This window comes from Symphalangus syndactylus, chromosome 9, assembly GCF_028878055.3.
Source record: "Symphalangus syndactylus isolate Jambi chromosome 9, NHGRI_mSymSyn1-v2.1_pri, whole genome shotgun sequence".
NCBI classification, from domain to species: domain Eukaryota; kingdom Metazoa; phylum Chordata; class Mammalia; order Primates; family Hylobatidae; genus Symphalangus; species Symphalangus syndactylus.
In genome coordinates this window covers 122,117,514-122,134,316 of record NC_072431.2, presented here as the reverse complement: position 1 = coordinate 122,134,316, position 16,803 = coordinate 122,117,514, and the positions used below count along the sequence as shown (strand labels likewise).

Here is a 16,803-nt window from a genome sequence, read left to right as displayed (position 1 = left end):
GAGGCTCTGGCCGCAGGACACAGCAGATGGAGCCTGTGGGAGCCCATGTTTGTGCCTCGGCAGGTGCGGGTCCGGGACGGGTCTGACCTCCACCTGGCACCTGCTTCTTTTATTGCCTCCATATGTCAAGGGGATATGAGCTCATGTGAGTGCTTTCAGATTGCTCTGGCCTGAGGCCATGGTTGGGAATGGCAGGAGCATGTTGTGGGGGACAGGGACCTCTCTGAGGGACAGTTGAGGAGCCAGTCTGAGGTTAGAGGATCACACAGCTGCCCCTTCTAGAAGCCTTGCTGGGCCAGAGGTGTGGCTTCATTAAGGTCCTAGTTGGACTGTGTCCTCATCTCCCTTTTATTTCCTGCTCTATTTTTGATTTTGTTATTTTGTTAAAATCTTCCTGCTCATGGAATTTTTAAATGGCAGTAATAATTTTTTATTTTTTTAAAGAGTAAAACAATGGCAGTCTAGTGCAGTTACTTTAAGACATATCGGGTAACCTTTACCAGTAAATCGAAGGCCATTGAATAAGGAATGTGTAAGGATCTGTGGACTCCCTGAAATTAGATGCAAAATGTTATATGTTTGTATGAACGCATTTTTTGGAGGAATGGCTCCCATAGCTTTCTGCAGATTCTTGTGGGCATTTGACAGCCCCTCTCCAAAGCATGGCCTCCAATATGTCTTCTTCACGTTCCTTTGGAGAACTGCCTTTACCTCCTGTGTCTCTCATAGATATCTGAGCACTTTAATTTGTGGAAGAGTTGAGGAAGAGGAGGCCTTGAAAATAGTCTCCTTTCTAACTGCAAAATTTGGGGGCTGGCCCAGTTTCCCCTCCCCCATTACTGGTTCCCTGAGCAGGTCTGAGCCAGGATAATGTTCTTTAACCTCCACTTTCTGTCAGGCCCTGGTCGTGTGCTGGATGTACCTCTCCTCATCTAATTGTCACAACTACCCTGTATTGGAGATGCCAAAGACTGAATAACATGTTTAACTTACTAAATAGAAGAATTGGGACTGCTGGTAAAAACTGCCAGATTCCGAAGCCAGAGTTCTTTCAATACACTCAAGGAATAAAAACATCAGATGCTGTTTTTATTAGGACTCACCAATGAGACACCATCCTGTCCTGTTCCCTCGTTTCATCCTGCAGCGCCGTATATTGCTCCAAAGCTTAGATAGTGCCCAGAGCCCACCTACAGCTCATCTTCCTATGAGGCAGAGAGCTAGCTTGATCTTTGGGGAATAATGGCAGAGCTCTCAGAAGGTGCTGGATCCCTAATCGCTTTGCTGGGTTCTTCATTCCTGGCCTACCCAAGAGCTCTTCTGGAAGTAAAGACCTGAAACTGTGACCTTCTTAGCTACAATGAAAAGTAACAGACGTCAAGTGTTAGCAAGCAGACCCTATCTGTTATTTGACTTTTAAAATCACAAATAACAAAGTAATCATTATTACAAGGTGTTTTTAATGTCACATTGGCATGAAAAATTTTAATTCTGAGAGTATCATTTCTATGAAATGCTACAAATAAATTAAAAAATAAATTGCTGTGGCTGTGCTCTGATGGCATTTCGAAAAGGTGTTTGTCATCCTACCCTGCCCCTTCATCCCTCTGTGATAACTGTGTAGACAAAGGATAAAACCCAGGTGAACCTCCTGAGATAGAGGTTCCAGATGGCATTAGCTGAAAAGACACCTGGCATCCAGAGAGGCTGTGTGGCTCTTTGTACACAAACCATGGGGATTGTGTATTTTTACTGCTCTAGTGACTCAATATAACAGTGGTCTGGGAAGAGCTGTCTTTAGCCTCCTCTCTGTTGTGTTTTAACCTCTTCATGTCTCAGGCTTCTTACTTTTCTCCTGGTGTTGTTGAGTGCAGAGTGTTTGTGATGATGAGTTCACAGAGATTTAAGAGCTCTAAGTTCTTTTGGGTCAGAGGAGTGATTTCTCTTTTTTGCAGTGTAGGGTACAAAACACTAAATATCTGAGATGTGACTGTGAGACCCTGGTGAAGTTACCCGGAGTCTCAGTTTCTTCTTTAAAACACGATTATATCATTCAAAATAATAGACTGTATCTTAAATGAGCCAGAATGGATCAAACATTTAGCATTGTTACTGGCACGTGGGCATTCACGAAGTATCTAACTCTTGTCTGTAACCCCTCACTTCTGTATACATGCCTTCTGTATAAATACAATCTTTTGATTGGCTGGAAGTAGAGTAGGAGCATTAATCTATTTCTCAAATGCAGTGCCAAGCTTAAAAATGCATCTCTAGTTCTGGAGATGCCCAGATAACTATATTTTGGGTGTGTGTGTGTGTGTGTGTGTATGTGCACGCACATTTATCTGTTTGTGTAAGTATACATAACTGGGTCTACCAGATGAAATGTGGCTTGCCTTGCTGACTTCAGACATTTTGATTTAAAGATCTTAAGGTAAGAGAAGTAGAGTTTTTTTTTAAATTAATTTATTTATTTTTTTGTTATTATACTTTAGGTTTTAGGGTACATGTGCACAATGTGCAGGTTTGTTACATATGTATCCATGTGCCATGTTGTTTTGCTGCACCCATTAACTCATCATTTAGCATTAGGTATATCTCCTAATGCTGTCCCTCCCCCCTCCCCCCACCCCACAACAGTCCCCGGAGTGTGATGTTCCCCTTCCTGTGTCCATGTGTTCTCATTGTTCAATTCCCACCTATGGGTGAGAACATGCAGTGTTTGGTTTTTTGTCCTTGTGATAGTTTACTGAGAATGATGGTTTCCAGTTTCATCCATGTCCCTACAAAGGACATGAACTTATCATTTTTTATGGCTGCATAGTATTCCATGGTGTATATGTGCCACATTTTCTTAATCCAGTCTATCGTTGTTGGACATTTGGGTTGGTTCCAAGTCTTTGCTATTGTGAATGGTGCCGCAGTAAACATACATGTGCGTGTGTCTTTATAGCAGCATGATTTATAGTCCTTTGGGTATATACCCAGTAATGGGATGGCTGGGTCAAATGGTATTTCTAGTTCTAGATCCCTGAGGAATCGCCACACTGACTTCCACAATGGTTGAACTAGTTTACAGTCTCACCAACAGTGTAAAAGTGTTCCTATTTCTCCACATCCTCTCCAGCACCTGTTGTTTCCTGACATTTTGATGATGGCCATTCTAACTGGTGTGAGATTGTATCTCATTGTGGTTTTGATTTGCATTTCTCTGATGGCCAGTGATGATGAGCATTTTTTCATGTGTTTTTTGGCTGCATAAATGTCTTCTTTTGAGAAGTGTCTGTTCATGTCCTTTGCCCACTTTTTGATGGGGTTGTTTGTTTTTTTCTTGTAAATTTGTTTGAGTTCATTGTAGATTCTCGATATTAGCCCTTTGTCAGATGAGTAGATTGCAAAAATTTTCTCCCATTCTGTAGGTTGCCGGTTCACTCTGATGGTAGTTTCTTTTGCTGTGCAGAAGCTCTTTAGTTTAATTAGATCCCATTTGTCAATTTTGGCTTTTGTTGCCATTGCTTTTGGTGTTTTAGACATGAAGTCCTTGCCCACGCCTGTGTCCTGAATGGTATTGCCTAGGTTTTCTTGTAGGATTTTAATGGTTTTAGGTCTAACATTTAAGTCTTGTTAACAGCATACATTTAGAGTTAGATGCCTTAGTAGCTGGCTTGGAGGCTTTTTTTTCTTCTTTTTAATGGGTAGCTTTTTTATTTATTTATTTTTTTTAATGGGTAGCCTTAATTTCAACCAAAAAGTTCTGGGTAGATTTTTTTCTAGCTCAAGGAAGAATTGTATATTGGGCACTAAGTATTAACGGGTAAAATCCTGCCAGCTGCCCTTTTATAGATCTTCAGTGTGAAGCAAGGCTTTGCATCGGTTGCCAGCCAAAAATTGATACTGGATCCAATTCCATCAGAGAAGCTTTAGTATTTTTAGAAGTAACACTCACCCTAGCACAGCATGCGGTGATACATAATACCAACCGTTTATAAAGATCCATGTTTTAATTAATTTCTACGAAATTACATTACCTTTTTTTTTTCCTGATGCCTTCTGTCAAACAGAAGGAAACTGCATTGGGTTCAAGATGTGGCCTTTGCAGAGGACTTAGATGAATTGGGATGTTGACCTTTATAGTATGAGGACTGCATGGAGTTTGGATGGCTGGGAGGCGGGAGACCTGGGTTCTAGCCCCAGTTCTGCCTTCCATGAAGTGTGTGATCTGGACTAGTCACAAGGACTTTGTGGCCCTCAGATTGTGTAGTTATTAAACAAAGGGGTTGTATGAAATTCCCATTGTGTTTTAATTTTGATAAATTATTATAATTTCATGATAGAAATGAAATATAGTGTGCAAGTATTTTTCCTAAAATTGTGAGATCATGTCTGTTAGATCCATGCAGCTTGGGTGGATCCACCAGCCTTTTTTATAATGAAGGCTCTGAAATATTTATTGAATGAATGAATGGTGCTATTAAGGTGATGGAAATAATTTTTCGTTCACAAATTGCTAACATACTGCCTTTCATTTCATAACATTCTTCTGAAAAACAATATTCTTGTGACTATTATTGAGTATAAACTGGATACTTGTGGATACAGCTCTGTTGTACGTAAGTGTTTTCCTAACTAAAGGATAGTTTGGGGAAAATGAGATTTAAAAAACCAAGATATTGATTTTTGGTTATTTAGCACTATATCCTTGCCATTTTTCATAGATTCCCTTGTCTTATATTCAGAGAACATTTTCGGATTGCCTTAAGCCTGTTTGTTTCCTGTTTATCCAGGTTTCACTTTTCATTGATGGGCTACTACAAGGCCTAACTTCTGCATATACCTGGGTCCAGGTGTCTCAGTCCAGAAAGTTCTGTAGTCCTGTTTATGCCATGGATTTGGACTTTCAAATATTCAGCAACTATTTTTTTCTGTATATATTTTGGGTTCTCTTACACCACTGTTTAAAATGTGGTTCCCAGGCCACCTGTAATGGAATCACATGGAGATGCTTGAAAAAGTGGCATGTTTCTGGTTAATGTGCCATTCTTACTGGAGCAGAATCTCTTGGGGACAGACATAAAAAGCCTCATATTTTGCAAGTGACTCTCAAATTTAAACTGGCCTCAGAATCACTGCTTTTGGAAGTCAGGGTTATAGCTTTGTTCATGTTCTTAGAATCTAACATATAATTAGAATTCAATGAATATTTTTGAGCAATAAGTGAGCACATGAGTTGCTGGGTTTGTGGTAGTTAGAAAGGTGTACAATACCTTTACCAGTCTTTTTATAACGAAAGCTCTGAAATATTTACTGAATGAATGAATGGTGCTAATAATAAGGTGATGGAAATAATTTTTCATTCACAAATTGCTAACATACTGCCTTTCGTTTCGTAACAGTCTTCCAAAAAACAGTATTCTTGTGACTGTTACTGAGTGTAAACTGGATACTTCTGGATACGGCTCTGGTTGTACATAAGTGTTTTTCACCTTGTATTACACACACACACACACACACACACAACCACTCCATTTGTTGGAAGCCTGCAAGTGATCACACGTATCAATGCTAGGAGTGACGTCAAGTAGACTGGCTGGGAAGGGCAGAATGTGGTAGGTGGTTAAAAAGCAAAAGGCACATGCTACATGACTTTTTGCCTTTTCTTATTGTCTTAAGACTTTCGTGATGGTTACATAACACCAGTGGGACCAGAGACTAGGGCAGGCCAAAGATGCACTGATTAAGGAAATTACTGCTACCTAACAGTTATTCTGGAGCTCAAATATTTCCTGTTTATTATGCAATAATGTAGCCTTTCGAGTCTCCAAATCCCATGTGGCAGAAGAGGGTGGGGGAGTTGGAGGTAGTAGGTTGGATCGGAGGCTCAGTCTCTTGCCTGCTGTTTTATGGGCAAGGTGGGGCAGGACCTGTAAAAGTTCCTTCGCCCATGGCCCTTTTCTCCTACGATGACTGTAGAAAATTAGAACCCTTTAACTGTTCAGGAATGTGAGTGTTCAGCATAAAGATCCAATTAGGATGATGGGGAGGAGAGATAAGTAGCAATAGATTTAATATGTGATGTTTGATAGCATTAAAAATGTCTGGAGCCTATGCATGCGGTGATTGCTTGATATCTAGTTTTAATTTGAGTTATAGCGTAGAGATGGTGACGCTGTAGAGGAAAAAACCCGCAATTACTTTTGCACCAACCTAATATTAAGTTTTATATTTCACATTTGTAGGCTTGTTTCATCAACAGAGCAGTTTCCAAGGGTTCAAGGAAACATTGTTCTATGTTTTCTGTCATCCATCCCCCTATGGAGGGATGTTGAGGGGAGAGTCGGTTTTGAAGGTGCAGTTCTGGCTTTCATAGCATGTAGTTAAAATAAAAACCACAGTGTAGTGTTCTGACATCCTCTCTTGGTCAGGCATAGGGTGTATTTGGTGAACTTGGCCATTCTAACGACTGTTCCTGCAGATATTTCTTGTGTCATTCTTTTCTGGGCTTTATTGTAATGTAAACCCACCAAACAAGATTTCTGGCAGTTCTGTAGATGGAAAATATAAGGACTCAATTTGTAGGTAAGTGGTTTCTATCCTGGAGAAAGCAAAGCCCATCATACTTGATGTTCACATCAGCTGGGCTGTATGACAATGTTGGTGAGTCAGTGCTTTGAAGGCCCTAAGGTTAAATGTTTTGAATACCACCCCCATGCATAGTATTTTGGGTTCAGTGGGGCTTTAAAACATCCTTTATTCTCCCCACGTTCCATCATCTTCTGCAAACTTAATAATTTCCTATACTTTTTCTGAAAATGTGCCTTTTAATCTCCCAATCCATAGCTTTGAAAAGTAAAGAGGTTGGCTTATTGATAACTTCAAGCCTGCTCCTTGCTTACTTGCTGATGTTTACTTTTTGAAATTGACCTAAAAAATGTCAATACTTTGTTATGGTTTTGAAATGTATCTGATAATTCCTTTCTGGGCATGTTAAAAGTCTTAATTTTCTTGGAAAAAGAATTTTCCTTTTAGGGTTCAGTATCTGCTTTTCAGGGTTATTTCTGGAAAGGTTTTAAGATATTTTATGGGCTTTCTTAACCACATAAAACATAATTTCCTCAATACATTTTGGGGGAAAAATCAATAATTAGTGTTAGTGTAACACTAATGAATGCCATTTGCTTTAATGCTGGGTTAAAATTGTCCTTGAATTTTAAAATTAGTTAAATCTTAGTACCAAAAAAATAAAGTGAAATATTACAAAGAAGTTGGTCTTTTGTCATAATAACAACCTATCCATGGCAGTAGAGAAAAATAATTAAAAAATGCACAATCTCTAACACAACTGTTTTTAGTTTTGCATGTTCTTTCCATCTTGGCCGACATAGCTACAAAGCACAATTATTGGAAGTACAGTAATTATTTTGATTTTTATTATTTATCTAATCACTGTTTTCATTTTCCCATATACTGTACAAACGTCACTGTCAAAGCTACATATTGGACTGTCCAGGTGATTTACTGTGAGCATGCCCATATTCTTAGAATTTAGATTCCATCCAGTTATTTGAAATTGTAGATGATGTTATAGGGAACAAATTTTTGCCTATATTTTTCTTTTAATGAGTACATCCTTTAATTAAATTTGGACTTTAAATTTGGAATTTCTGGGTCACAGTTGTTTTTATGGCCCTGAAATAATATTCTGTTTTATACTTCCAGAAATAGTTTTTGTTATTCTAACCAACCAGAGCACAAGTGACAGGCAAGCTTTTAGCTTTAGTGCATGGATGTTCTTAATGCATCCTGAAGATTTTGTGCTCTCAATGTGTCCCTGATATTTGGAGCTTCCCTGAAAAAGATTCTGTCAGGAGCTTCTGCTAATTAAATTGAATTGGTCCAGTTTTGTTGTAAACAGGTAACGGATTGTGGTGTTTTATTACTTGATACTTGTTGCTGAAACAAGTTTTATGAAAAAAGGAGAGTATTAGCCTGAGGACAAAAGTAGTTTGGAGTTCTGTAGAGGAGCTGCCAGTATTAATGAACTATCCCTTGGAGCCTGCAACCTACCAGCCTTGACTTTTCCTCTCCTGGGTCAGCCATCATTGGTCTTCCACATTGCCTTTCACTTTGCCAACTAAGCCTTTTCAGTGGCTTCTGATAGAGGTCTTGTTTCTCAAGTGAGTGTACCCTCAGGAGGGGAACTGGGCAATTTGGGAAGGGAACTTTGATTTCACAACCATGTGGGAATGCCAGTAGAATGAGACGCCATGATGAGTGTGGGTACCTGCCCTTCTTGGCAGGAGTGGACTAGAAATCACTTGGTGTTACTGCAAGCCCAGTCCATTGATGTGCACGTCCATTGTGGGAGGATACTACTCTCAATGGCTGCACTGCTGCCAGTGACGTTAAAAAGTCATCCATGTAAAAGCATGGGTAACTGCTTAACATGTATTAAATGAAAAAGCAAAATACGAAATGATCTAGGTACTGCACAAGTGTCTAAATTTTTTGCATATGGTCAAAATAATATTAATATAAAAAAGTAAATAGCTGTAATAAATTATGGTGAGATTAAAAGCCATTTCTTTTTCTTTTTTTGCACCAACGTGTTCTTTAATGTTTTAGCACATTTGTAGTAGAGTTTTGAAGTTATTTTTACAAATCAGATATGTAGGATCCTGGGTCCGTGAAATGAAATTGAATGAAGAGGATTTGACAGTCTTCTTAAACTTCTGGGAAATAAAGGCTGAAAACAGCAGGCTTTCATCTGTGTATCTTCTGAAGCTGAAATGAACACTGTGCCCATTTTGCTATATGTCCATTTGAGTATTTTCTAAAATCTTTTTGGGGAGTAGGTGTATCTTCAGCTGAGAGAATATTTCTAAGTATCCAAGTCCTTTAGGAAGCTAAAAGTTTTGAGTTATGCAAGTGTGCCTTCAGTGTCCTTTGGCAACCCCTTTCTGCACTTTCTCCACTGCCGTGATATGTATCTTGAATGACCATGTCCCTCTTCCTGCTCACAAAAGCCTTGAGCTTAGTTGTGTATACCTTGCATAAAGCAATAGAGCGCAGAAGTAAAGAATGCCGGTTCTGGATTCAGACTCTTTATGTGGAGTCCTGGCTGGTTTTGGGACTTTGGGCTCTTGAAGGGAGTATCCTCATCTGTACGGTGGAGACCACAAAGTACCCTCAGGTGGCTGTGGAGGTTGTATGGGTTAACACTAGTGAAGACCTGAGTGCAATGCCTGGTCCATACTAACTCAAAACTGCAGTGATGATGATACATACGATGCATACATCTTCTTGGGTAGTTACATATTTTCTTCTTGTTACCAGAGTATTCCTTTTAACTATGAGAAATCAGAAAAATACAGAAAATCGCAAAGAAGAGAATAGAAATAACCTAAACTGCACAATAGGTTTTGCTTTTTGTCTTCTCTGATGTTGAAGTAAAAGATGTTGGCCATTTGGAGAAGTAAAGATGTTTGTAAGTGGGGTGTTTCCAGACCCCCTGAAATATATGCCTCTTTTCTTGCTGTGCCTAGTATAATACCTCATTCGTTGTCAACCACTAGAGACTTAGCTTCTTGTTCTTGGTTCTACTACTAAATTTTTTGACTTGGGCAAATCATTTAAATATTTCTAGGTGTTCTTTAAGGCTTAAAAACCAAGGTTAGTTTAGCTTTGTCATTCTTTCTTCTCTTAATCTGTGACTTGGTTTATTTATGGTTTGTTCATTTCCTTTATATGTCTTCAGTGAAGGGAGCACAGAAGATGACTTTGGGCACCTGAGTCAGCCAACAGCTTTTGAGCAGACACTCTTCTGGCCCTGGGAATTACAGAACCACACAATACATACATAATCTGTGGCTCTTGGAGCCTGTGGCAGGGCCCTGGATAGGGAAGGGTAAGCATTCTGATGCTATAATGTGATGGAAACTTCTGTGGGGTAGTATAGGATTCAGTGCCAGTACTTGTGATGCAAGTAGTTATTTGAGCATTCCTTTTGTTTGTTTTTAACTTTAAAGTTCAGGGATACGTGGGCAAGATGTGCAGGTTTGTTATATAGGTAAATGTGTGTCATGGGGGTTTGTTGTACAGATGATTTCATCACCCATGTATTAAGCCTAGTACCCATTAGTTGTTTTTCCTGGATCCTCTCCCTGCCCCCACCTACCACCCTCCTGTAGGCCCCAGTGCATGTTCTTCCCTCTATGTGTCCACGTGTTCTCATCGTTTAGCGCCCACTTACAAGTAAGAACATGCGGTATTTGGTTTTCTGTTCCTGCATTAGTTTGCTAAGGATAATGGTCTCTAGCTTTATCCATGTCCCTGCAAAGGACATGGTCTCATTTTTTTATGGCTGCATGGTATTCCATGTTGTATATGTACCACATTTTCTTTATCCAGTCTATCATTGATGGACATTTAGATTGATTCCATGCAAGTTCTTAGAGACCTTCAAAGAATATTTGAGCATTTCTAATTGGAAGGAAGTGAAAAAGAAAGGTGTGGTGAGTTGAGCACGTGGCTGGCTCATTCAGGAGTCCTGGGTTTGAACTGCTCTATCTGTAAGAGCTCAATTCAGAGTTAAGTGCCTAAAAGGTATCCAGCACATGCCTCGTGGGGTTCGGGATGCACTGTTCTTGACCTCACAGAGCACCTATTTAAGCTGGAAGGCATGTGCCTGCTGTGACATTGGTTGCTCTGAGTGTACACAACAGAGGAAATCTGGCTGGTCTATGTTATCTCCTTGGAATGTCTCTTGGAGTCAGCTGTGATGCCCCTAGGGGTTCAGGCACAAGGGAGAAAAATGACATCCTAAGGCTCTCTGAGGATTTCCTGGTTGCTTCCAACTCAAGTTGAGTATTACTGGAAGGTTTGGAAGGATAAAAGCCACATAAATGGCAGTTTCTATTTTCTCTAACCTCCATTTATCAGCCTGGTCACAGCAGCAAGTAACCAAGAGGTCCTAAATGCAGTGTCCAAGCTGCATGTGGGCCCAAGACCTGCCAAGGTATTCAAGTACAGCCACACTGAAGCTTTGCTTTCTAGGTACAAAGTTTGATTATCTTATATCTGCTTGCCATGCTTTTTAATATAACTGGAGTTAGATGTTGGGGTTTCTCAGTGTGTGGACAAATATGCAGGTGCTTGTGTATGGAATATTAATGATGGAGTTTGCAAAGAGTTACTTAAGAAGAAGTATCTAGCACAGGATAACCTTGGATTGAGAAGCACCAAGTGCATCTTATGACTGCATTTCTAGGTCCTAGCACAGAACTTGCCACTGTGGGCAGCATGGGAATGTTAGGTAATGGATGAATGGTCTGTGTTCTAATAACCTGCCTGACCTATCTGGAATTTCCTTCATTTATCCCACACCCAAAACTCCTATCTTTCCAAACAATATTATATTGCCCTTCCTGCTAAACTGTTTGTGTAAGGAAACCCTATGATGGATAAGAGCGTGGCATAACCTGATCCATCATTCCATTCTCCACGTTGATCATAGCTTTACAAAATGACCTTCTTCACTACTGGAGTCATGCCACAATACAACTTCCGGCAGTGTTGCTGTTCTGATAATGTTAAGGGAAAATAGGTATCATTTTCTTTTGATCCAGGAAGATTGTTTTCCCATTGTGCGAGTTTACTAGCCATAGAGTTAATAACCCTCACCCTTATATCAACTGGAATTTTTATATTATTCTAGGAAATGATTTTAAGTGGATATTTAATTCAAATCTTGTTACTCTTGTGTCCACAGAACGTACTAGTTACCTAATCCTTGGTTTAATCTTTAATGCCCAAACCAAAATTAAGGCCAGTTCTCTATTTATTGTTATAACAATTGCCTGCCCTGCTTTTCCTAGGTGGTTTTCTTTATTGTTTAAAATACATTACAGTAATCCTACTGTGTTGGATACTAGCATAAAAAGAAGTCCTTTCATGTGTGATGTGTTGTTATTGCTAAATTGTCTTACAATTTGCTTGTAGTAGGATACTTGCTCTAACCTGCCAGTTGCCTGGAAGGGAAAGGAATATCAAAGGTGAACCTAGTGCATGAAGTATTTATGACTCAGATGGTGTCTTCTGTTCTGAGAAGAACTGAAGTTATTGAGTGGAGTTTGCAGTAACTGGTGGCATCTTGGTTTGATAGCTTTGGGACAGGAGCACAAACATTTAATGGTGAATTCAGGTTATATGATATATTTCAGCCCAAAGTTAAGACCAAAACACAATTCTAGCCACATATTTTATTAACAAAGCTTATTAAGTGAGTAAAGGAATGAAAATGGAAATGGTTGGAACATGACCATCAGATTCAGGCCCAAGGAGAGTATTCTTAAATTCCCAGTCTTACGTAAGACGCTGCTTTGGAACTCTGGGGACGTTGTCTGATTTCCCATAAACGTCTGGTTATAGCTCTCTTGTAGCACTTGTGCTGTTTATTATTGCTTTTATGTCTGTGTTCTTTACTTAGTCAGGAACTCCTATAGCTAGGAACTGCATCATAACATCTTTGAATGAGTAAATTCATATAAAAGACAGAATTCCACCCTGGCCTTCCTCAGGACAAGGAAATAGTGGCAACAACATTATCTTTAGACAGACAAGTGTGGTTTGAATCCTATTTCTTTTGTTTATTAGCCATGTGCCTTTAGGCAAGTGTCTTGTCCTTTCTGAGCTTTAGCCTCCTCACCAGTAAGAGTGGGATAATAACCTCAGAAGTTATTAACATATTCAGAACAACTGAAGTGGGTGCTTTATGGAGTTGTAGCATGTAATGAAGTGCCTAGCATAATGTCATGATTACTGATAAACTCAGTGAGACACTTGATATCTATTCCTCCATCCAGCTTACCTTTTGATCTTAAAACACTGATTTCGTAGGACCGACGTTTTGCAAGATATCCTAGAGAGGCCCTTAAAAATTTTGTCATTTCTTGTTTTCAAGTCAGTATCAGAAAAGTCCAATTTTGTTAGATATTCATTTATGTATCCATTATCCAGATATTTATTGGGTTCCTGCTGTATTCCAAGCCCTGTGCTGAGTGCTAGAGGTATGTAAACCAGCAAAATAGATGTTTTGGGTTGATCTACCTGTATCTTACTTACAGTAGAGACAGACAAGAAAGTCAACAAGTAAATGAAAACATTGTTGTGAAAGTGTCATGAGGAAAGTCAAATGATGAGGTGAAGACTGGTTGGGAGTGACAGAAAATTATTTTGGATAGGGTGGTGAGAGAATGCCCCTTTGAGAAATGATGTATAAGCTGAGGCTTAAAGAATGAGACACTGCCACCAGGACTCTCCTCTTTGTGGGCTTGGGGGGATGTGCAGAACAAGGACTTCTTGCCTTGTGGGCTAAGGCCGTACCACCAGCCTCCACTGTGGTTACCCTGCCCTTGGAGCTAATATCAACAGGTAGGTGGGCCTCCCCTCAGCTAAGCTGCCAACCTCTCCTCAGCAGAGGGTCCTTACCACGCACCCCTCCTTGATGTCTTATAAGCTGATCCCTTCAGACTCGGGGAGGGGGTAATGGTGTCTGACTTCTCTCCATTTCCCTGGTTCTGGAACTTTTAATGGACATCTGAATTACAGGGATTTTGTGAGAATTACATTGTTGGATCCCACCTCCAGAGTTTCTGGTTTAAGTAGGCCAGAGAATTTTCATGACTAGTAAGTTCACAGGTGAGGTTGATGCCCCTGGTGTAGGGACCACACTTTGAGAGCTACTAGTGGCTTTTTGACCTCAAGTAAGTTATGTCTGTCATCCATTTTAGCTATCTATAAAGTAAATATTGGGGAGGTCAAAATTACGTAGTGCTAACTATATGACAGGCACTGTCCTAAGTGCTTTGCACATGTTAGGTCACTAATGTTTATGGGATCCTTTGAGGTAGGTGAGTTATTAATATTTTTCTCTGTGTTACTGATGAAATTGAGGCACAGAGAGATTGCAAGTCTTCGAGGACACTTAGCCAGGAAATGGTAGAGCTGGGATTTGAACAGGGACAGTTTAGCTCCAGAGTCCGTGTTCTTAATCATTAGGCTAAAACAGAAGTAGTGATAGTATCTACTGCCTATGATTTTAAAATGATGATTATATTAGATAATCTAGATAGTAGGCTGAGACGTGTTTTTTTTTCTTTTCTTTTTTTTTAGGTTTCCTTCCTTTATCGTTATGCTATGTGTAAAAATGGAGGCTAATCTGTCAGTTATTAACCCTGGTTGTACTTTAAAATTCTGATTAAGAAATGATTTTTGGCAGGAGAGGCTACTAGCCAAGTGTAATTTATGTAACACTTACTTTATAAAGGTATGTTGAATGAATGTATGAATTCTAAATTGTAAGATTTGAAATGAAACCTTTGCCATTTTCTCTCATGACATTAGATTATGGAAAGATTCATTTTAAAAGACGTGGAAGGCATGAACTGCAAAAGAAAAAAGTGGTAAATTTTAATCAAAATTTAAAACTTTTGTTCTTTGAAAGATAGACGTGGGGGAACAAGGCAAGTCATAGACTGGGAGAAAATATTGTAAGACAAAAATCTAATGAAATGTGTGTGCTCAGAATACGTGAAGAATTCTTACAACATACAAAACAGACAACCCGATAAAAATATGGACAAATGGTTTGTATAGACCTGTTATAAAAGAAGATACATAAATTATCAAAAGTATGTGAAATTTCAAGGAAATGCATATTAAAGCCACAATGCGATACAACTGTATACCCACTGGAATGGCCAAAGTTAAAAAGAGAATACCAAGTGCTGGTGACGATGTGGAGCAACTGGCACCTTTATACATTTTTGATGGGAATGCAAGTTGGAAAACATTATGGTTATATAAGATAACATAAAATTGCCATATAATTCAGCAGTTCAACTCCTTGGTGTTAGTCGAAGAGAAAGGAGAACATGTTCATACAGACTTTGTGTGAATATTCATGGCAGTGCTATTCATAATAGTCTTAAAAACTGGACACAACCTAATTATGGTATATCTGTACTATTGAATATTACGCAACAACAAAAAGAATAAAATATTAATACATGAAAAGACATGTTGAATCTTAATGAAACTTTTAAAAGTTATGCTAAGTGAAAGATGTCAAACTCAAAAGAATAAATACTGTTCAATTTCATTATATGAAAATTGGCAAAACTAGTGATACAAAGCAGATTAGTGATTGCCTGGGCTGGGAGTTGAGAGACGGCATTTGACTACAGAAAGTACCAGGAAACTTTTTAGGGTGATAGTATTATTATTAATATATCTTGAATGTGGTGGGAATTTTAAGGTTGTGTGCAATTATGAACACTCATCAAAATATAAAATTAAAATGAGTGACTTTTATTACAATTTATTATTTTGTCATTAATTTGTAAAATTATAACTTGTACCCCAGTAAAGTAAAAACATTTAAAAAATACATAGTCTCTGCCAGTTTATCTTACTTCTTCTACTAATGAAGCATTCTGCAGTGTTTCATCATTAAATATAATAATAGAGGATTATTTTTCTAAGCATTTTATATTCTTATTCTTTTAGTAGTCACTATATGACTAGAGAATTTGGAAAAGGGTTACTTTTTTCCTTCTTTTTTAAACCATATTAATCCAATTTGCAGACCTTTTATTTCTTTTTCCAAGGGCATTATTTCCACTATGAAAAGACTGGACAGGTTTATGGGACACATTTTTTTGTTTTGAATCAAAGATCTTGTCATAATATTAAAAGAAAACCAACAATGTTGGTATGATTTAAAAGGAGCTCTCTCAACCGGCTGTCTCTGGTAAGGTAGGCCCAGTAATGCCCACCTGCAAGGCTGTTGTGAAGATGAACCGAGACCACCTATGTCAGATGTAGCAGACAGCATATGTCCTCAGAAGGCTGGTGGCTTTACTGTGTTTCTCCATAACACTTCTCATTTCTCAGAGACAAGGTCAGGGAATGTTTTGAAATGTTTATTTGAAAAGTATTTATTGTGCATATATTATTTATTCATTTACTTACTATGTCCTTGAAATGGAGACTGTATTACACAGACATTCAGGTCAGCTTTAACGTATCCTTTAGGCCTAATCACTTTTTTCTTTCAACATGCCTAATGTAGCACAATAGTTAATAGCATAGTAGTTTGACTTTTAAAATTGATTTCTAGGGAAGAATGTAAATATAGGAAAGCTTCCTGATAGAGATTGTCTAAACTTAGGCATAAATAATAAGTAAAACTCTGAATTTAGGTGTGTAATTGTAGAATCCCTTTGATTATAAGAAAGTTGAAAAAAATCGTTTTTTACCTAGATGAGTTTATTTTAAAAAGTTATTAAGCATTTATAAAGGAGGCTTTTTTGGGGTGGCTGCTAATTGTTACCAAGTTTCCAATGTTGTAAGCTCTGTGCTTGAGTTGAATATTACAGTTTAGGCTTCTATCTCCTAGTAGTGTTTCCAAGCAAACAGTTTTTCCATTCTCTCAGAAGTTCATTTCAGTTACCATCTCCTCACTATTCCTGGAGTGTATGTTGCTTATGGTAGCAGCTCAAGGGACAGATGTATGAATGAGAGCAATCCATAAATGTTTGAATTCAAATTATAGTTTTTTAAAATAAATTCTGCTATAAAAAGAAATGAAATATTTGTCCATGCTAAAACATGGGGAAACCTTGAAAACTTTATTTATTTTTATTATACTTTAAGTTCTGGGGTACATGTGGAGAATGTACAGGTTTGTTACATTGATATACATATGCCATGGTAGTTTGCTGCTCCCATCAGCCCGTCATCTAC

General features: G+C 38.5%; 1 protein-coding gene across 2 annotated transcripts in view; it reads left to right on the top strand.

Moving 5' to 3' along the window:
* The window catches only part of SH3GL2 (SH3 domain containing GRB2 like 2, endophilin A1), a 222,566-nt gene that overhangs the window by 47,607 nt on the left and 158,156 nt on the right, over window positions 1-16,803 (top strand). The window contains exon 1 of one of the 2 annotated variants that reach the window (XM_055294172.2): window positions 6,475-6,576. The exons of the other annotated variant lie outside the window; for it this stretch is intronic. The gene's annotated coding sequence lies outside the window, so the exon portion shown is untranslated. Of the gene's footprint in view, window positions 1-6,474; window positions 6,577-16,803 lie in introns of those variants that run through there. 2 annotated transcript variants of the gene reach the window in all.